Here is a 21,772-nt window from a genome sequence, read left to right on the forward strand (position 1 = left end):
TGATTTCCAGTTCTCTACTCCCATTCATCAGGAATGGTTTCCTGAAGCTTCCTGTATGGTACAAGCAATCCGACACTACCTCCTTCCTCAGCTGGAAGTGTGTTCTCGAAGCTACGGGCAGGGTCCACCATGGGTTCAGTCAGGAAGAAGGGGGTTATCCTTTCCATCTCTTTGCCTCCTACCACATACAATACACCAACATTTTTAGCTCTTTCAACACCTACCATTAAGGCAGCCTCTGGCATACTTGTCAGTGACACAGATGTTCTGTGTTTTTTGAAAGCTAAAAAACCTCCAGTTGTTGGAGAAGAGTCTGTGAGGAAAATCTAAAGGCAAATTGACTGTAAAATATCACTGAAATGAGAAAGCAGGCTGTAATACTAAAAAATGTAGAGAAGAATCATGAATTCTATGATCTCCTTAGTATTTGTCACGCCCAAATGTCATAGAATTTTAGAACTGGAAGGGGACCTTGGCGATCATCTTGCAAAGCAGATATGAAATGAGCTCTAGGAAATGATGAGTGCAAAGATCATTTAATTAAGAAAATCTCCTTTGTAAAAAGAGTGATAAAGGGAGAAAGCCGCTATTACTGAAAACAGGAGCCCACGGCTGGGCTTATCCATCAGAACACATGGCAATTAGTTGTTTGAAGACAAAGCAGAGGAGACTAAGGGCACAAAAGGACAAGAATAAATCAGGAAAATAAATGAGCTGCTCCCCCCAACCCAAGAAAAGAAAGAGAGAGACATGAAGCACTGGGGTTTTGAAGTTCATTCGTTAGGTTCTGTTTTATGCCATTTCTAACGTACAAACCGAAGAACATGTTATTGAGTGCAGGATATCTTAAAACTCCATATGACAGCAATTTTTTTTAATACTACATTAAGTAAATGAGCCACAATTAAAGGCTGCTGATTCTGTGGTTGGGAGCACTGGGGAAAACACATTTGAGCATTTGCTCATTCATTCACTGGTTATTCATTGCACAGCAGCTAGGTTTCCTTTAGAAGATATTGACAAAAAGAGAATGGTGCCTGCAGTCTGCCTAAGTCCAGGGATGGTTGGTTTCCTTCCTGGTATTTAGGAAAAACCAGCCTTTGGCGGTTTTGCCACATTCTGTTACCTAGCGTGGAGCTGAGCTCGGACAGAATTGTTTGGCCTGGCTAGTTCAGTTATTTTGTCCAAATGGTCATGTGGACCCAGAAAGTTTTGTCCTAAAATGTACATCTGTTCCATTAATAGTGGCACCCTAATAGTCCATACTCCGGCTTGGCCAGAGAGAATGCCAACCGAGGAAATTATCTAGCAAAGTGCTTAGCATGTAGTAGGTGCTAAATAAGTATTTGTTAAATAATTCAATAAGCTGGTGACCCATCTGACATGTATTTTAGACAGAGGCAAAAAGAAAAAAAAAGGCATCTGCTTAGAAATAACTTCTTTGGAAAGTTAATAGGTTTATGAGGGCCCTATATTGGGGTAGATAAGAATTGTCTAGATCATAATATGTGCTATTATCCCTACTGGACACCTGCCATTAATTCCAGGTGCTTGCCGGTGAACACAGCAGACAAAGATACCCATTCTTCAGGAGCTAAACAGAAGAGACAAAAAACTAAAAAACATAATTACTAAGTAGATCCCGTTATGTCAAAAGGTGATACATGTTACGGGATAAGCAGTAGAACAGGATAAAGATGGTAGTTCACGCTTTCAGATGCCCCACTTTAAAGGAGGACTCAGCTCAGCTCTAAGAATTTGTCTCCTGTCGCAATTCAAATTCATCAGGAGTGGTGACCACGGTAGCCTTCTTTACAATTGAAAACCTGATAAAAATTGAAAACCTGGGGGCGCCTGTGTGGCTCAGTGGGTTAAGCCGCTGCCTTCGGCTCGGGTCAGGATCTCGGGGTCCTGGGATCGAGCCCCGCATCGGGCTCTCTGCTCAGCAGAGAGCCTGCTTCCCTTCCTCTCTCTCTTCCTGCCTCTCTGCCTACTTGTGATCTCTCTCTGTCAAATAAATAAATAAAAATAAATCTTAAAAAAAAAAATTGAAAACCTGGTAGAGTTAACTTCAGAAAAATGTTTTGTCAAATAATACAATTTTGGATATATATGAATGTTGTACTTTTCATGGGAATGTCCTATATAAAAAAAGGATCATCGATTTTCACAGTCATCCTGTGAATTAGGCACATCGAAAGGTGAATTCTTTCTATCCCATTTTTTTTTTTAATCATGGCAAAATGCATGTAATGAAAAACTTTCTATCTTAAGTGTGTAGTTCAGTGGCATTAAGTTCATTCACAGTGATGTGCCTCCATTTTCATACTGTCTTCATCTGGAAAAGTTGGAAACTCTCTGCTCTTTATTAAATACTCATGCCATTCTTCCCTCCCCCAGTCCCTGGCAAGCACCATTCCACTTTCTGTCTCTGTCATTTTGACTACTCTATGTATATGGCATAGGTGGGAATGAAACAATATTTACTCTTTTGTGAATGATTTATTTCACTCAGTGTAATGTTCAGGTTCATATGGACCCTAATGTATGTTAAAATTTTCTTTTTAAGGCCGAATCATCATTGTTTGTGTATACCACATTTTCATTATCCATTCATCTGTCAGTGGACACTCGGGTTGCTTTCCTAGTTTCACTATTGTGAATAACGCAGCTCTAGACATCAGTGTACAGATACCATAGGTTTGCAAATACAAATATCTGAGGCCCTACTTTGGGGGGTATATACCCGAGAGTGGAATTGCTGGGTCACAGGGCAAGTTTCTTTTCATTATCTGAGGAGCCCGTCTTACCGTTGTCCACAGTGAATATGAAATTTGCCTTCCCGTCAGCCATGTACAAGTGTTGCAATTACTCCATATCCTTGCTAATACATTAAAAAAAAAAAAAAATCTATCCCAGTGCGTGCGAGGTCATATCTCAGCATAGCTTTGATTATATTTCCTAATAATTAGTGATGTTGGGCATCATTTCATGTGTTTATTGGCCTTTGTATATATTCTTTGAAGAAATGTTTATTGAAATCTTCTGTCCATTTTAACGTGGTGTGTTTTCTTGTTGTTGGGTTTTAGGGGTTCTCTCTGTATTCTAGTTATTAACCCCTTATCAGGTACACAGTATGCAAATGTTTTCTCTCTTTTCATGAGTTGCCTTTTTGCTCTGTTGATAGTGTCCTCCAACGCATGACTTTTTAAATTTTCATGAAGTTCAGTTTCTTAGCTTTTGTTTTCTTCCTGGGCCTTTGATGTCCTATCCAAGAAATTCTTGCTAAATCCAGTGGTGTGAAGCTTTTGCCTTATGTTTTCTTCTAAGACTTTTACAGTTTCTGGTCTTACGTTTAAGTTTTTAATCCATTTTGACTTAATTTTTATATATGATACCAACCAAGGATCCGCCTTATAGTTCTGTATGCTGAAGTCCTAATTTTTCCAGCACCATTTGCCCTGATGGATTATCCTGACGCCCTGTCAAAAATCATTTGCGTATGTCATGGTTTATTTCTGGATTCTCTATTCTGTTCCACTGGTCTAAATGTTAATCTTTCTGCCAGTACAACACACAGTTTTGATTATTGTAGCATTGTAGTACAATTTGAAATCAGCAAGTGTGAGTAATTCTTGGTTGTTGTTTTTCAAGATTATTTTGGCTATTTGGGGTCCTATGAAGTTCCATATGAATTTTGGGATAAGATTTTTATTTCGGAAAATAAATTTATTGGGATTTTGATAGGGATTACATTGAATCTGTAGGTTGCTTTAGATAGTATCAACTAACATCAAAACAGTATTAATACTATTAAGTCCTTCAACCTATGAACATGTTGTTTTTCCATTTATTGAAGTTTTTTTATTTTTTATGTGTTTTATAGTTTCTGTTGTACAAGCTTTTTCTATCTTTGGTTAAAGATGAATTAATTTTTATTTAGTAGATGGGAGCTAAGTGGCGGAATCTTGGTTTTATAGAGTAGATGATGTTCAGGGTGATAATTTAGAATCACCTGATTTCTATTATAGTAATTAAAGCTATATCTTGTTGAGATGACAAAAGAAAAGATTATCAGGTTCCTGAAATCAAGATCCCCACTTTTAGTTTAATATCCCAGTTTTGAGGGACGCCTGGGTGGCTCAGTTGGTTGGAAAACTTCCTTCAGCTCAGATCATGATCCCGGAGTCCTGGGATTGAGTCCCACATCGGGCTCCCAGCTCCACGGGGAGTCTGCTTCTCCCTCTGACCTTCTCCTCGCTCATGCTCTCTCACTGTCTCTCTTTCAAATAAATAAATAAAAAATATTTAAAAAAAAATCCCAGTTTTGAGTCCAGAGTCTAGATTTTTATCACTTACCCTACTAGTGAGAGATTAAGCACTGAGGGATGGATTTGTCCCTATCAAAGTAACAAAAGGTGATTTAATAAGGGTGATGGTTTCTCGATTTATAATATGAACACATATTTGTAGTTTCCAGAATATATGTGTCTGGTTCCTAGACATCATCTTCCTAAGACTCATGATTCAAAATATGTGAGGTATGTTACTGTCTTAAACCCCACGTTCATAGAATATTAATTTCATATGCCCCGATAATTGGTTTTACATGTCTAGTTTTCTCCTTTTCTTTTTGCCAGAGTTCCCTTCCTCCTCCCACCTATTTCCTTGAGAGAACATGAAGGACACAAAACTTTGAGATGTGGCTCATGACTCTCACTTCCACTCTTAGCAGCTATGCAGGTGCACTGCCGAAGGCAAGAAATCACTGGCAAGGCTCAGGGAGATAGTGAAGCTGTCAATCAGGATCAGAGCTCAGCAGGAATCAACCAATGGGTCTTGGTGCTCAGTGGGAACGAGCCAATCACTTTCACAGCTCCACTGTAGGAGAGCCTGGCTGGCAACCAGCGGGCCACAGAGGGGTTTGGGATTCCCTCTTAGAGTTCCATCTGTCTCTCCTTCAGAAAATCGTAAAAATAAGCAAATGATAAGCTTTAATACAATTTAAAAGTGAATCATGATAGAGAAAGTTGTCAGATTATCTAAACGGTAGAAAGTGACTTCTAAGGATTCAGGATAGGAAAAAACAAAACAAAACAACTCTCCCCCCACCAACAACCAAAAAACAAAACAAAACAAAAAACCCAGCGATCTCCACTTCTTTTTTTCAGTGGGTTCCTATTCTTCAAGAAAGGTGAGCCTAAGGGAGATAGGGCCCAGATTTGATCATGTTGGGGAATTTCTCCAAAAAGGTCATCATCTGATGGTGATACATTTGGATACTTGACAGATGTCCTAGAGGTGATATTTTTGTGAAATTTTGGCATTCTCAATCAGAAAATTCTAGTAATGGGCACACTCCCCTAAAGAGCTCTATTGGTTGTTTATGTCAATGGGGATTGACAATTTTTTTTCCTGTAATACTCCTGATAGTATATATTTTAGACTTTGCAGCAAGGTTGCATCTGTGTTGCAACTGTGCTGTCATTGTAAAAGGAACAATAGACTATATGTAAACTAATGACGAAGGCTATAGTCCAATAAAATGTGATTTATGGACACCGAAATTTTAATTTCCTATAACTTCAACTTGTCATGAAAGAGCCTTTAGGTTTGTTGTTGTTGTTTTAACCATTTAAGCAGTAAAATCTGTTATTAGCTCTTAGGTAGTAATTGGCTGATTCCGGTCTCTTACAATCTAACCAACACAATAAATTTGTTCTCAATAAAATGGAAGCCTAATTCTCCCAAGCACGTTTGTGGAGAACGGTACCTAGAGTTTTATGCCTCGTGATTCTCTCTTTTTTAAAGGGCTTTCTCAAGTCACCAGTATCTCAATAGTCTAGCCATTCAGGAGCGCCTGGCTCCTCCCTGATTTCCCTGTGGGTTAGCTTAATCGGAACACTTAAGCTACATTTTATTCTCTTCTCCAATTTTCTTTGTGAAAATGGTTAACAGGACTGTTCAGTTTAGTCCTGTCTGCAGGATGCATGGCTCCCCCTTGCCTCTTTGTGGGAAACAACACATTCCTTCAGCTTGGCCCCTATGTCCCAGTATGCCTGACCACCTTACAGGCTAGTCATAATGGCATCTCAGAGAGAGAGAGAGAGAGAAGAGTATCCCCTTGACTACCAGTTGAAGGCTTAATTTCCTACTCTTGTCACAGGATCTTCTTTTTACCAGATATACCAGAATGTCCACTCCCTTCAGAGGAAATCCAATCACCCACCCACAGAGAAGAAGCCTCATTCTTTGATCTGAACAACTAAGAGGTTTAATCTTTCTTACTTAATATGATTAATCAAGAGTGCTTTTCTGGGGCATTGATTTTATTATTTGTTCAGCTTCATTGAATTATAATTGACAAATGGAATTGTAATATATTTAAAGTATAATGATTTGATACATATGTACATTGTGAAAAGATTCCCAGCATTGAGTTGATTGATAGATCCATCACCTCACATATTTACTTCTTTTTTGTGTGGGAGAACATTTAAGTTCCACTCTCTTAGCAGATTCCATTGACATTACAGTGTCATCAAGTGTAGTCACCAGGTTTATAGTAGACCCTCAGGCCTTACTTAAAACAGAAAGTTTCCCTTTACTAGCCTCTCCTTTTCCTCCACCCACCTTTCCTAGGCAGTGATTGTTTTATTGTTTCTATGAATTCAACTTTTTAATTTTCTTTTCTTTTCTTTCTTTCTTTCTTTTTTTTTTTTTTTTTTTTTGAGAGAGGAAAGCATGAATGCAAAAAGCATGCAGGCTCCATGCCCAGTGTAGAGACCGATGTGGAGCTCAATCTCATGACCCTGAGCTAAAATCGAGACTCAGATGTTCAACTAACTGAGCCACCCAGACAACTCATTTCTGATTTTATTTGAGTGCTCTCTCTTCTCTGAGTCAGGCTGAAGATTTGTCTATTTCTTATTTTAAAGAAAATTAGCTTTCAGTTTTATTGATCTTTTCTGTTAATTTCTAGTCTATATTTCAGTGATTTCCCTCTTCAACTTTATTTCCTTTTTTTTTTTTTTAACCCCTACTAACTTTAGGGTCAGTTTGTTCTTGTTTTTTCTAGTACTTTAAGTATAAAGCTAGGTTGTTTATTTCAGATCTTTTTTCATCTTAACTAGGCATTTATCCCTCAAAACTTCCTAGAATTGGTATATTGTGGTATATTGTGTTTTCATTTTCATTTGTCTCAGGATAGTGTTTGATTTCTCATTTGGTTTCTTCTTTGACCCATTGATTGTTCAAGAGCGTGTTGATTAATCTCCATATATTTGTATATTTTCCAGTTTTCTTCTTGTAATTTAATTCTAGTTTTGTATATTTGTGATCAGAAAAGAAAATCCTTGATAGGATTTCAATCTTCCCCAAATCATTAACACTTGTTTTTCAACCTAATATGTGTTCTGTCCTCAGTGTTCCATTGTGCCTAGGAAGAATGTGTATTGTGTTACTGTTAGGTGGAATTTTCTCTCTTTGTCTATTAGGTCCATTTAGTCTAATGTGTAGTTGAAGTCCAGTGTTTTCTTATTTTTCTGATGAGATGATCTATCCACTTTTGGCAGTTATATATAAGTTCCCTGTTATTACTGTATTGCTGTTTATTTCTCCCCTGTGATCTATTAATATGTGCTGTATATATTTAGGTGCACCAGTATTGGGTGCACACATATTTACAATTGCTTTATCCTCTTGATTAATTGACCCTTTTATCATTATGTAATGATCATCTCTGTCTCTTGTTACAATTTTTATCTTAAAGTCTATATTGTTTGATGTGAATATAGTGATCCTGTTTTCTTTTGGTATCCATTCGGGTAGAGTATCTTTTTCCTCCTCCTCACTTTGTCTATGCATGTCCTTAAAGCTGAAGCAAGTCTCTTATAGACAGCAAATGGTTAGATGTTATATTTTTATCCATATAGTTTAGTCAATCTGTGACTTCTCCTTGGAGGATTTATTCCATTTACATTTAATCATTGATAAGTACAGACTTACTGTTGCCATTTTGTTAGTGTGAGTGTGTTTGTAGTTTTTGGTTGCTTTATTCCACGCGTGCTGTCTTCCTTTGTTTTTTGATGATCTTCTCTAGTGGTGTGCCTTGATTATTTTCTCTATATTTTGTAGGTATTTGCTGTAGGATTTTGCTTTGTGGTTATCAGGAGGCTTATATAAAATAAACTATAGTTATGACAGTTTATTTTAATCCAAGAAAAACTTAACTTTATACACATATTATAAAAGCTCTATACTTTTATACTCTTGCCCAACATTTTATTGTGATGTCACAATTACATTTTATGTTGATATTATATATCTACCTACATGTCATTGTAGTTATAGTTATCTTTTAATACTTTTCTCTTAGAGTCTTTGTACTAGAGTTATACTATTTTGTTACCACTTATTGGGTTTTCTTGTCACATTTAAATAGAGAGTATTCCAACTTTGAATATGTATTTTTTACTAACAAGTTTTATACTTTAATGTTTTTCTGTTCTAATTAGCAGCTTGTTCTAATTATTTATTTAGCTTCTGTTCTAATTATTTTAGCTTGAAGAACTCTATTAACATTTCTTGTAAAGCTGGTCTGTGGCAATGAAGTCCTTCAGCTTTTCCTTCTCTATAGCTATATCTCTTTGAGTTCTGAAGGGCAACTTTGTTGAAAGAGTATTGGTACAATATCTTGGTTTGCAGTCTTTCTCTTTCAGCACTTTGTATCATACCATTCTCTTCTGGATTGCAAAGTTTCTGCTAAAAAACCCTGCTGATTGGGGCGCCTGGGTAGCTCAGTGGGTTAAGCCTCTGACTTCAGCACAGGTCATGATCTCAGGATTCTGGGATCGAGCCCTGCATTCGGCTCTCTGCTCGGCAGGGAGCCTGCTTCCCCCCTCTCTCTCTGCCTACTTGTGATCTCTCTCTCTCTCTGTGTCAAATAAATAAATGAAATCTTAAAAAAAAACAAACAAGCCTGCTGATTGTCTTTTGGGGGGGGTGGTTCCTGATTGCCTTTAGGATTCTCTCCTTGTATTTAACTTTTGGCAGTTTAACTGTAACATGTTTAGGGTGGGTCTCTTTGGATTTATCTTATTTGAAACTTTCTGTACTTCCTAGATCTGAATATCTTTTGCTTTCTCTAAGTTAGTAATTTTCAGCCACCTTTCTTTGAATAAGTTGTCTTTCCCTTTTTCTTATTCTGGGGTCCCTATAATGCATATATTGGTTTAACGGGTGATATCTTGCAAATCCCTTAAGCTATCTTTACCCCCTTCTTCTTCTTCTTTCTCCCCTTCTTCTTCTTCTTCCTTTTCCTCCTCCTCCTCCTCCTTCTTCTTCTTTTACTTCTACTTCTTCTTCTTTTCATTTTGCTCTTAGTGGATGACTTTCACTGCCCTGTCTTTAATTTCACCAATTCTTTCTTTTACTAGATCTACGCTATTGTTGAAACTGCCCCATCAACTTTTGCTTTTTTGTTTAGTTATTATGTTCTTAAGTTTTATGATTTTCACTTGATATTTTCTTGTTTTCTCTTTATTGAAATTCTCACTTTATTGATGGATTGTTCTCCTGGCCTTGGCAAGCACCTCTCTGACCATTATTTTGAAAGCTCTATCAATATTCATGTCTGTTTCATTAAGATAGGTTTCTTGTTCATCCTGTTTTGTTTTGTTTTTCTTTTTCCCCCTTGTGAGTATATTCCCCAGTTTGTTGATTTTCCTTGATTCTATAGTTTTCTGCATATTAGGTAAAATAGCCACCTCTTCTAGTCTCAATGGACTGGTCACATGTAGGAGATGAAGCTCATCAATCAGCTTAGCCTGAGCTTCTTCTTCCCACTCAAACCTTTTGATTGTTCAAGTAAGCAGCTTTGTTTTTAGTGGCTCCCAGATATTGGAGTGTTCCCCCAAAGGTGAGGATCACAGCCAATGACTAGATGCAGGCTGATAAGAAGCCAGATCCCCAGGTAGCATCTAGCAAAGTATGCACTTAAATCCTTTCCAGGGTGAAACTGGAATATGAGCTTTCCTGCCTACTGTCTCTGTGCTGAGTCTCACTGTATAGATATGGGGGGGGTTCTTGTGTCAATTTAAAAAGTGCTTCTTTGTTTGCTATAGTCCTGTTGTAATTATGAATGCAAGCCTTGTTGGCTTTCCTAGCTCAGTAATTTCAGGGCTTGTACCTGGGGTGGCTATTATAAAAATTGGGCTATTGTGTGTGTCGAAAACTCCTTACATGGAGATATTTCTGATTAGTTTTATTTATGCAGTAAGTTGGAAGGTAAAGTTATGGGATTGTCTCCTGGCTCTTCTGGACTCCAAGGAGGATCCTACTGCAGCTCCTAGATGTGTTCCAATAAGGAGCCAAATCCTTGGGCAGCAGCTTGTAAATCAGCCACTCAAACTTCTTTTAGGGAAAGATTCAGAGATGGTCATTTTTGGCTGCTCCTTATGTGCTGAGGCCTGTGGGGATAGCCACGGCAAGTCTTCCTGCACAAAAGACAACAGTATTTTTTGTTTGCTATAGTCCTATCAGACTTGTGAATATAAGCCATATTGGTTTTCCCTTAGGTGATTGGAGAGTTCATCCCTTAAAGATTGGGGTCCTAGATATGTGATCTGAACCATTTACTCTTTAAAGACAAGTTGGGAGTTGGATGATCCCTCAAGGCTATATGGGGCTATGCCGTGAGTTGAGTTAATGGCAAGAATGTGCCTCAGCCTTTCTTACCCATTTTGATATAGGTATTTTCTCATTTGCTTTATGGATAGGAATCATTCAGTCATTGGAATTCTCTCAGAGAAACTTTTTCTATGTGTAACTGTAACTTGGATGTGTCTTTGGAAGGAGGGAAATTCAGGACCCTCTTAGGCTGCCATCTTGGTCTACAGTCAAGCTCTTCTCCACATAGACCTTCATTTACACGATTATGTTTGCTAGTTTATTTAAAAAGATGAAAACTCATGAATATTCAGATAGAAGAGACTCATAGAATAGTGTGTGGACTGAGGTGGGGGCTTTCTATCCTCTTGACACCTCCATGTATTCCCAACCCAGAAGCTCCATGTGTTGTTACATTTTATGTCATAAATGGTTCCTGTAGAAGTAAGTTCAGTGATTTGCCTTAATGGCTGCAGGAAGGAAGAGTGGCAGCACTCATACTGTAGGCATCCCAGCCCTGGCATATATCCTTAAGAAACTACTATTATCAAAAACAGGGCCAAAAAAACAAAAAACAAAAAGAGTCCCAGAGGCACTTCCAATTTCAAGTGAGATAATATGCTATAAAGGTAGACCATTCCCTGAATATTAAAATTTTAAATGGACATTCATTTGAGGTAAAATATCTGAGCATTAATACTCTGTGTGAAATGTATATTTAGTATATGAAGCTTTTCTATTTTTATTATTGTTGGGAAATTATCAGCTATGTTATAATTTAAATAATGTACATTGGCATGGGGAGAGACAAAGGTATTATATTCTATCTTAGGAATTTAAAGTATTTTACATATTTGGGCCATAGTAAAGTAACACAGTGACAAAATAAATAATTGGAATGTGAATTGATATGTAAGTGATTAATATTATAATACTATTTAAGTTTGTTAATGATATTACTTTATTTATTATTTTTTAGAAAATATTTTATTTATTTATTTGAGAGAGAGAGAGAGAATGAGAGAAGAGAGGTCAGTGGGAGAAACATACTTCTTGGTGAGCAGAGAGAATGAAACTACTTTAAATCAATCATATTAAAATACCCTGAAGAAATTCAGCTCCTTTAATGTCCTGGCTCTGCCTTGACTGCTTGTTTGATTTTGAGCAAGATAGTTAAACCATTTATGGCTCAATATTCTGAAATCAAAAATGGAAATGATTGCCCAAATTCCATAAGATTTTTGTGAGGAAACGAAGTAATCCTGTAACACATATTGAGATACAGTAAGTGCTCAATAATTGTACTAGTGGTGGCAGCAGAGGGGATGGTGATTACAATCATGAACTCACAAGGAAAATCTAAAACATGCCATAGAAACAAACAGGTCATATCCATTATTGCTCTATTTAATGTTCTTTAGGGAATGCTTATTTCTCTAATAATTAGTTATTAGCAATCCCAGTTTTGTTGCAAATAGTTGTTGACAAAATTATTAACCAGTTGATTAATCTTTGGTTTTGATCTAGCAACCTCATTCAAACCCTGTGCTAGCCTATTTCACAAAACCATTACCATGTTCAAACAGTAAAACTCTTCATTAGTCTTACCATGTGTTTCCATATACTTAGCATTAATCATTGTTTAGCTGGGTAAACAGGGGCTTGCATTTTATTCTTGATGCCATTAGGGAAATCAGTGTAAATGAGAAATTTCATTTTAAAAAGCCCTCAAACATACCAGAGGCTTTCACATCCAAATGTTACATGATATCATTTAACATTCTTTTAATCAGAAGTCAGCTTTTTTGTATAAGAAAATTGTTATGACTTATTTTTTGTGGAAGAATTGGAAAATGAAGGAAAGCACCAAGGGAATTAAATCATTCATAGACTCTCCACATCCAGTAATAACCACTGCCAGCACTTTGATGACTATGCTGCTTTCCCCCCCTCCCTATGAGTATTTATACATATGTTTTTTATGAGTTCCTTTTTTTTTTTTTTTAAGCTTGTATTTATTTGACACAGAGAGAAAGAGCACAGCAGGGGAAGGGCAGAGGGAAAGGGAGAAGCACACTCCCTGCTGAGGAGGGAACTGGACTTGGAACCTGATCCCAGGACCCTGAGATCATGACCTGACCCAAAGGCAGACGCTTAATTGACTGTGCCACCCAGGTGCCCCCTTTTTTTAAGTTCTTAACACTCAACTCCAAATCTGTTCTGTATCTTGTTTGGTGATACTGTGGCTGGGACTGGGCAAAGTAATCTTCCTTTGCTTTTGGTTCCCTGATAGGTCTTGCAACTGGGAGAGTAAGAGGTAAATTGAGGTATGGTAGGGAGGCAAAGGAATTACTTTCTTATATTTCTTCATTATTTTGTCAGCTGTATCACACCAAGGGCTTACTACCCTTGGAAGCAGTTGATTCCTATGTTGGCTCATGTTAGTTTCCATATTCTCATGCTCCCAGAGTGAAATTCAGGCACCCTTTTCTGAATGAGGGCTGTGGTTTGTAACTTTGTGGACCTTCCCTTCAGAGCTCTGAAGTTACCATCACCAGCCAAGATGAGCTCTGCCCCCCCAGAAGTCTAGATCCTAGATCCTTTGGGGGTTCCTTGGATATTCTCATTTCTGATAGGGCCAATTTCATTGGCTGCCTCTGTTCAGTGTGGTTACTACCATTGTGATGCCTACGCATTGCCCTTTGCCTCTCTAGTGCTCCTGTATATCTTCAGCAGTTTTTTATTTTTATTTTTATTTTCTTTCTTCCTTTTTTTTTTTTTCTTAGTTGTTTACATTTGTCACCATACGGTACATCATTAGTTTTTGATGTAGTGTTCCAGGACTCATTGTTTACATCTAACACCCAGTGCTCCATGCAACATGTGCCCTCCTTAATACCCACCACTAGGCTCACCCATCCCTTCACCCTCCCCTCTAAAACCCTCAGCCCGTTTCTCAGAGCCCACAGTCTCTCATGGTCATCTCCCTCTCTGATTTCCCCCACTTCATGCTCCCCTCCTTTCTCCTAATGTCCTCCATGTTATTCCTTATGCTCCACAAGTAAGTGAAACCATATGATAATTGACTCTCTCTGCTTGACTTATTTCACTCAGCATAATCTCCTCATCCCATCCATGTTGATATAAAAGTTGGGTATTCATCCTTTCTGATGGCTGAGTAATATTCCATTGTGTCTATGGACCACATCTTCTTTATCCTTTCGTCCGTTGAAGAGCATCTCGGCTCTTTCCACACTTTGTTCAGCAATTTTCATAGATTAAATTCTATGAGTTAAAAGAATTGATGGACCCTGACATGCTCACATATCATGTTTCCTAGCTGCTTCTTTCAGTTTTCATCCATTGCTTGAACATGACTCATGAGACCCAGAACTGTCGTTCACAAGCCAACTTGCCGCTTGCTGCTTCCCCGAAGTGCTGACATTTAGACGGTAGTGTCAGGGTGCTGCCTGCCTGCTAATTGGTCCATCGTTTCAGTATCGCAATCTCTGCATGCCATGTTCTGATGCAACTTTTAATATGATAGGCATTTAGTGCTCATTAAAAAAAAGGGTAAAAGTATTGAGAGTAAATCTACACCTGTTGGTCATGAGTTTAACTGCAATTTGGGGGAGAATGTGGAACTCAGGAAAATGTAAAAATTGCATTATGAAGGAAAGAACAAAAATGAGTCATGTGACCCAAACTCTAGAAGTACATTATTAAAGATGGTGTCTGAAAGGCTACGTATAATTAGGTATGTATTATGTATTTTAGTTCTTTGGAAGTAAAACCTGTTTTAGCACAGCTAAGTATGGCCAAAATAACTTCTCACACTGAAGTCTTACCTGAATTTTGCATTTATTAAAGAAGGAGCTTTCTACCTTTTGTTAAATTAAAATGGCTTGTGGATTGGGCAATGCTTCATAATCTACCCATATACTTAATCCCGTCTGAACATCTACACATGCCATCAATCCTCTCTCAATGAATGGTTCTGAATAGGCATTTATCTAGCTAGTCCTCCAATGTCAGGCATTTATATTGTTTCTAACTTTCCAATATAAAAATGAAGCCTTTTAAACCTCTCATAGGTAAATCTCTGCATAAATTCTTAAAGATTCCCTTAGAAAATTTGCCCTAAAAGTATAATTGAAGGGTCAAAGTGTATAGATCTTTTTGTAGCCTTTTGATGTAGGCTGCTAATTTGCCCTTGAGAAATGGTGTCCCAGTGACATTTCCACTAGCAATGAATAAGGGTATGCATTTCCCAGCCCTCACTAATTAATTTGAAGCAACCATACAAAGAGTTGGAAAACAGTTTTCTCACCTAATTTACAGCACTCTCTTGGATTATATTTTTAAAATTATCTGTCAAAGTCCTGTTTATTCCCACATATTAAAATCTCCATTAATTATTTAGAATCAAATCATCTTTATTTCCATGATTCTTTTTTTCCTCCTTTTCTTTTTTATAGCTGTATGAGGGTTGACAGAGAGCCAAAGGAGTAAAAGTGATTAATAAGAAATGGGGAGTGGAAAATCAAGGCGAAGTAGAAGGATGAAGCACTTAATTGTTCAGTGAATTTTAAGCCTAAAGCTATGAAAATTATATGTATTTTTTCTTTTGCTTGTAAAAAATAATTATATATGATTTTTTGGGTCCCTATTTACTTCAGCATATTGGTTCTTATCTCTCTCATGTTCTCTTTCTTTCTCATTTATTTTCAAATAATCAACTTAGGTTACCCTCAAAGACCTAGTCAGAAAGGTAGGAACAAGTGGGGAAGGATGTGTCACAAGAGGGCTGTGACCAAACAGCACAGACCAGGTTGCTTCTTAAAAAGAGAAATTTGTATCTTCCAGTTCTGGAGCTGAAGTCCAAGATCAAGGTAGCAGCATGATTGTGTTCTCTGGTGAGAGCTCTCTTTCTGGTTCCTAACGTGCCTTCTTGCTTTGCTCCTGCATGGTGGAAGGGCCTAGGGAGCTCTGTGGAATCTCTTTATAAGAGCATTAATCCCACGTCATAGGGGCTCTCCTCTCAGACATGAGCATCTCTGGAAGGCTTCATGTCCTACTACCATCCTTCTTGGGGGTTAGGATTTCAACATACGAGTTTGTCAGGGGGCAGACCTCAGCAAGACAGGAAGGAAGGATGAGGGAACGGAGGGGGAAAAAGGAGGAAGGAAAACCTATCCTTTTTTTCCGATGCCAAGCATGCTGACTTTTACTTCTTCCCTCCTGACCTCAGTTTCTTTTTCATTCCTTTTGTAACTATAACACAAATATTAAAATTCAGATAGCTATTACCTATATTAAGAACACCGGAATCTGTTGTTGTTGTTTTTTACCCTCTTCAGGGCTGTGTTTATTCTTACATTCGTTCTCAAGACAACCGTGTGTGTGTGTGTGTGTGTGTGTTTGTGTGTGTGTGTGTGTGTGTAAGAAACAAAGGAAACAAGAGGCGATCTTTATGGATAAGGACAGGTGCAGACGGCAGATAAGTAGGCTGGGACTTCTTGGAACAGGTCCAAATCAAACCTTGGCCTTGTGAGTTGTGTAAATTGGGTATAGATGATGGTGTTTACATTTACATTGGAAATCAACTTAATGTTTTCTTTTTCACTCAGTAATAGTTTGTTGAGTACTTGGATCGTGAGAGACTGTATTAGGCACTTTGTGTTTATTAAGTCACTTAATTTTCCCAGTTGTCGTATGGAATAGGTGCTTTCACGTTCCCCACCATGGGAATTAGGGATCTGAGACTTGGAGTGGATGGAAGGAGGGAGTGATTAGTTCGACTGAGATGTGACTCTAGCATTTGGATTCTTGCTTCTTATTTAGTTACCTTCAAGAAGTGGCTCTATGTGGCCCATGCCCTCTTTGTGAAAGGGCTAATGGTTTCCTTTTTGTTGTCCACTGAGAACTCAAATGGCACAGATAATTATAAGTATTGGCATTTTACCTGACATTACTAGGAAAGTTTTTACAGTCTTATTTGAGGTGTGACAGAGTCCTCTTTTGTGCTTCAAGTTTTAGAAAGTTAGAGACTTGTGATACATTGAGCATGACAAATATGTTTAGAATCAGGACTTTCTAGATGGGTGCTGTCTGACCTCTTGGGCACAAAGGAAAGGTAGCATACAGGTAGTAACTCTACACCTCAACACAGACACACACACACATACCCATACGCTCGCACGCACACCTCTTCTAATCTCAGTGAAAAAGAAATAATAAAGGCCTGTGAGTCTAGACATGATCTTTGAAGGCTTTTTGACTTAACGTTAGAGCATTTTGCCATTTGAGTGGGCCAAGAGTTTGAGATGATGCTGGCTTGCTTTCCTCTGTGTAGTCCAGTCACTTTCAAAGAAGTATGTCTAGTTGAGACCTGAAGAGATTTCTGATTCATTTACTTTGACTATTGGCTCAAAACCAGTCTTCTGACAGTTTTTGGCTCAAGAACAGCAGCAGTGCCTGTCTTGCAGAACCTTGAAGGAGTAAATTAAATGAGGTATTCATAGTCCTTTACTTAGTATCCCACACACTTGGTTTTCAGGAAATGGCATCTATAAGGCAAGTTACTGCCTCTACTCCATTACGAGTAGTCCTGTTAGTAGAGGCACAGGTAGAAGACAGAAAGAACACTGTACTGGGAGTCTAGGAACTCCTTAGTCCCAAGTTTGACTGCTGCTTTTTGGCCTTCTCACTTTCAGGAAATTACCTCCCCATGCCTTGATTCCTTCTTTTTTGAAATAATAGCATTGGAGAATAAAGAACTACTATAGTGGTATACGGATTTGGGGAAGGCAAAGATGGAGGAGAAAGGGAAGTGGAAGAAGCAGCACCAAAGGGAAGTCAATCCAAATTTGCACAATTTAATTTAAAGCCAATAATAGTGATAGTTGTTGGTGATTGCAAGGAAAAAAGACATTTTGTTTATAATAAAGGCAATGGGTTATTTAAAAAAAAAAAAAAAAAAAAGATGGCGGGCGCCTGGGTGGTTCAGCAGGTTAATCCTCTGCCTTCAACTCAGGTCATGATCTCAGGGTCCTGGGATCGATCCCCTCTTCGGGCTTTCTGCTCAGCAAAGAGCCTGATTCCCCCTCTCTCTGCCTGCCTCTCTGCCTACTTCTCATCTCTCTCTCTCTGTAAAGTAAATAAATAAATAAAATCATTTAAAAAAATGATGGCACTGGATTAGCAATAATTTAAAGCTTTTATAGATGATTTCCCCGCCAAAAATTTAGAAACATTATGAAGTCAGAGCTCTCTTTCAGTTTTGTTTTAGTGGCCTCAGTGCCTTGCACACAGTAGGTGCTCTAGTGCTGAGTGAGTAAGTGACTCTTTAATAATTGCCATTGATCTTTCTATCTTACTGTCTAGGGGACATAAACTCCAAACTTGTGTCCATTTTCTTGCGTGTGTGTGTGTGTGTCTGTCCATGTATGTCTGTCAGTTTTCAAAGCTTTGTGGACTTCAGGTAATTGGGCTTCTTAAGAAACATAACACCTGCAGGTTTATTTTAATGGTCTAGCACTCTACTAAAGGCTTACTAAAATAATATGATATAAATAAGATGACAGAAAATATAAATAAATGGAAAGACAACATGTGCTCATGGATTGAAAGACTTAATGTTGTTAAAATGTCCAAACTACCCAAAATAATCTACAGATTCAGTCATTGCCTACCAAAATCCCAGTGATGTATTTTGCAGAAATAGAGAAAAGCATCCTAAAATTTATAGGAATCTCAAGGGAGTCCAAAGAGTGCAAGCAGTCTTAGAAGAACAAAGTTGGAGGCTTCATACTTGGTGATTTCAAAACCACAGATACAACAATAATAATAGGGATTATTAGTGGCATAAAGATAGATCTACAGAGAAATGGAACAGAATACAGAGCCCAGAAGTAAACCTTGGCATACATGGCCAAGTTATTTTCAATAGGGTACCAAGACTATACAATGGGGAAGGAAGATATCTTCAGCAAATGGTGTTGAGGTAGAAAAACAAATTGTATCCTTACCTTATGACATATACACATGTATTAAATACCTCAGTAGGTACAGCTGGGTGGTCAGTTAAACTTCTGCCTTTGGCTCAAGTCTTGATCTCAGAGTCCTGGGATCTAGCCCCACATAGGGCTCTCCACTCGGTAGGGAGTCTGCTTTTCCCTCTCTCCCTGCCCATCCCCTCTGTGTGTGCGCTCTGTCTGTCTCTGTCTCAAATAAAATCTTTAAAAAAGAAAAAAAAAGAAATAAAGAAAACCTAAATATAAGACCTGCAACTATAAAAATCCTAGAAAAAATGTAGTGGAGATGTTTAGGACTTTGGATTCAGCAGTAATTTCTTGGATATGACACCAAAACAAAGGAAACAGACAAACAATAAACAAATGGACTGCATCAAAGAAAATATCAAAAGAGTGAAAAGGAAACCTATGACATGGGAGAACATATTTCCGAATTATGTATCTCATAAGAGTAAGTATCCAGAATTTATAAGGAACTTCTACAACTTAATAACAACAGCAAATATATCCAGATTAAAAAATGAGCAAAGGACTTTAATAGACACTTCTCCAAAGAAGATTTATATATGGCCAAAAGCATATGAAAAGATGCTTAACACAACTGATCATAAGAGAAATAGGAATCAAAACCACAACAAAATACCATTTCATGCCCTTATCATGGCCACTTCTCATGGCCAAGAGGACGAAACACACCAAGTGTTGGTGATGATGCACGTATATTAGAATCCTGCACTACAGGTGGGAATGAAAAATGGTGCAGCCATTATGGAGAAGGGCATGAAGCTGCCTCAAAAAACTAAAAATAGAATTACCATATGATCTAGCAATGTGATTTCTGGGTATATAGGCAAAAGGATTCAAAGGAAAATCTCGAAAAGCTATTTATAGGCCAATGTTCATTGCAGCAATGTTCATAATTGCCTTAAGGTGGAAATAATCCAAATATCCATTGGCAGTTGAATGGATAAAGGAAGGATATTAATATATATGTATATATATACTATATGTATATGTAATGTTAATAAACATGTGTATATGTAGTATATATATATACATATATATATGTATATATATACATATATATATATACACTATGCATAATATTCCTTCCTGTGAGGGGTGTGTATATAGAACATGATACATACACCACACACATACATTGATATTATATAGCCTTTAAAAAGTAGGAGAGTAAAAATTTTTGTCACATGCTACAACATAAATGATAATATGCTAAGTGAAACAGAGGAGTCACAGAAGGCCTAATACTGTTTTATTCCATTCGTATGATCTATCTAAAGGCCCTGAAATCATAGAAACAAAAAGCAGAAAGGTGATTTCCAAGGGCAAGGGGAGACAAAGAGGTAATTAGTAAATAATGGGTATAGAGTTTGAGTTTTATAAGATGAAAAATTTGCTTTTGTTGACAAGATGAAAAAGTTGCTGCACAACCCTGCGAATATAAGGTAAATTGAATGTTGTGTTTTTTACCATCATAAAAAATATGGCACATGATGCACAAGTATACAATATAGTTCAACTCTTCTGTTTATGTTTAAAAATAATATGTTAGGTATTTTGAAAAGCTTAGAAACCCAAAGCATCATCTTTGTGCAGCCGTGGCCCAGAACATAGTTGCAGCAAACAGGTTGACATGTGTTCTTCACTCCCACTGTGGTAACAAGGAAGGTTCCATTCCCATGCGCAACGCCAAGATGTCTCACACTGACATTAAAGGATAACCATGGGAGATTGTGGTTGGAAACCCACAGTTTAAGAGGAAAACCCCTAGTCTGTTGGTAAATGTGCCAACATCATAGGACCATGGAGATTGCAAATGAGTCCGGTTTGGAAGGTAAAATGCAGTGAATGTTTTCTAAGGAGAAAATGTGTTATTAAAATCAAATAAATGCTTCATGCTGCAGGAGGGAAGTGGACAAGCCCATAGTCCCCAAGGTTGTTTTTTTTTGTTTGTTTTTTAATCTAATAAGTGCTTTATCACTTTCAGTTTTCTCAGCCTGAGCCAGGCATGTTTGGGAGTTATTATGAGATTTGAAAGAATGCTGAGTTTTTGATCTTGTCGGGACTGAAAGTGCTTTATAAATGTCAGAGTTGGTGTGTGGGAATCTAGGACACTGCCTCGGTGTGTACCTTGTGAGAGTCAGCTAATGAGGCCACAGGAGAGCCACCGTCTGAGCGACTCCTGGAGTGGTCCTGACTTTGAAAACAGCTCTCTGGGTCCACTCAGTGAGAGGATTTCACGATGTTGTTGTTGTTGGAGTTGCTGTATAGCCAACAGTATCCAGGCTTAAATTACCTAATTCTGAGCACTGCTCATTTACATTAACCTTAAAAATGTTTTTTAAAACTCTGGGCACCAGGGCACCTGGGTGGCTCAGTGGGTTAAAGCCTCTGCCTTAGGCTCAGGTCATGACCCAGGGTCCTGGGATTGAGCCCCGCATCAGGCTCTCTGCTCAGCCGTGAGCCTGCTTCCCCTACTTTAATTCTGCCTGCCTCTCTGCCTACTTTGTGATCTCTCTCTGTCAAATAAATAAATAAAATCTTAAAAAACAAACAAAAAAACTCTGGGCATCTCCTTATTAGGAAAGACCTCACATAAGGGTTTTCTTTTTCAAGCATTATTATTAAAATGGCCTCTTGATTATGACCCCACTCAATGCTGGACTCATCCTGGGTCCATTCCTTATAGTGGATTAGCATTCTTTGATTCTGCAGAATTTAGTACTGTTTTCAGCACACACTAGGCTTGAAATACTATTGCAGTGAATGAATGAAAGCCAAACAGGCTTACAGTTTTGAGTTTATCATTATGATCCTTGTTTATATAGCCTCTGCTTTTTGAATGATTCTGACCTTTATGGTGGCTCTTGAGTTAATTGAAAGAGGTATGAGGCTAAAATAAAGTGTTGCAGTTGTAGTTTGGTTTTAGTGCTGAGATTCCTTGACCCTTAGTGATCAAACTAAGGCCATGGAGAAACACTCATTTTGGAAGAGCCCTTCAAAGTCTCTTCTACAGCATTCCATTTAGAGAAGAGGTTTGTGGT

The 21,772-nt window shown here is 37.9% G+C and overlaps 1 protein-coding gene across 1 annotated transcript in view; it reads left to right on the forward strand.

The window, feature by feature from the left end:
• The window catches only part of SGCD (sarcoglycan delta), a 568,809-nt gene that overhangs the window by 57,927 nt on the left and 489,110 nt on the right, over positions 1–21,772 (forward strand). The window lies entirely within an intron of this gene.

This window comes from Mustela putorius, unplaced genomic scaffold (assembly GCF_011764305.1).
Source record: "Mustela putorius furo isolate JIRA1106 unplaced genomic scaffold, ASM1176430v1.1 tig00000407_pilon_pilon_pilon, whole genome shotgun sequence".
Taxonomy (NCBI): domain Eukaryota; kingdom Metazoa; phylum Chordata; class Mammalia; order Carnivora; family Mustelidae; genus Mustela; species Mustela putorius.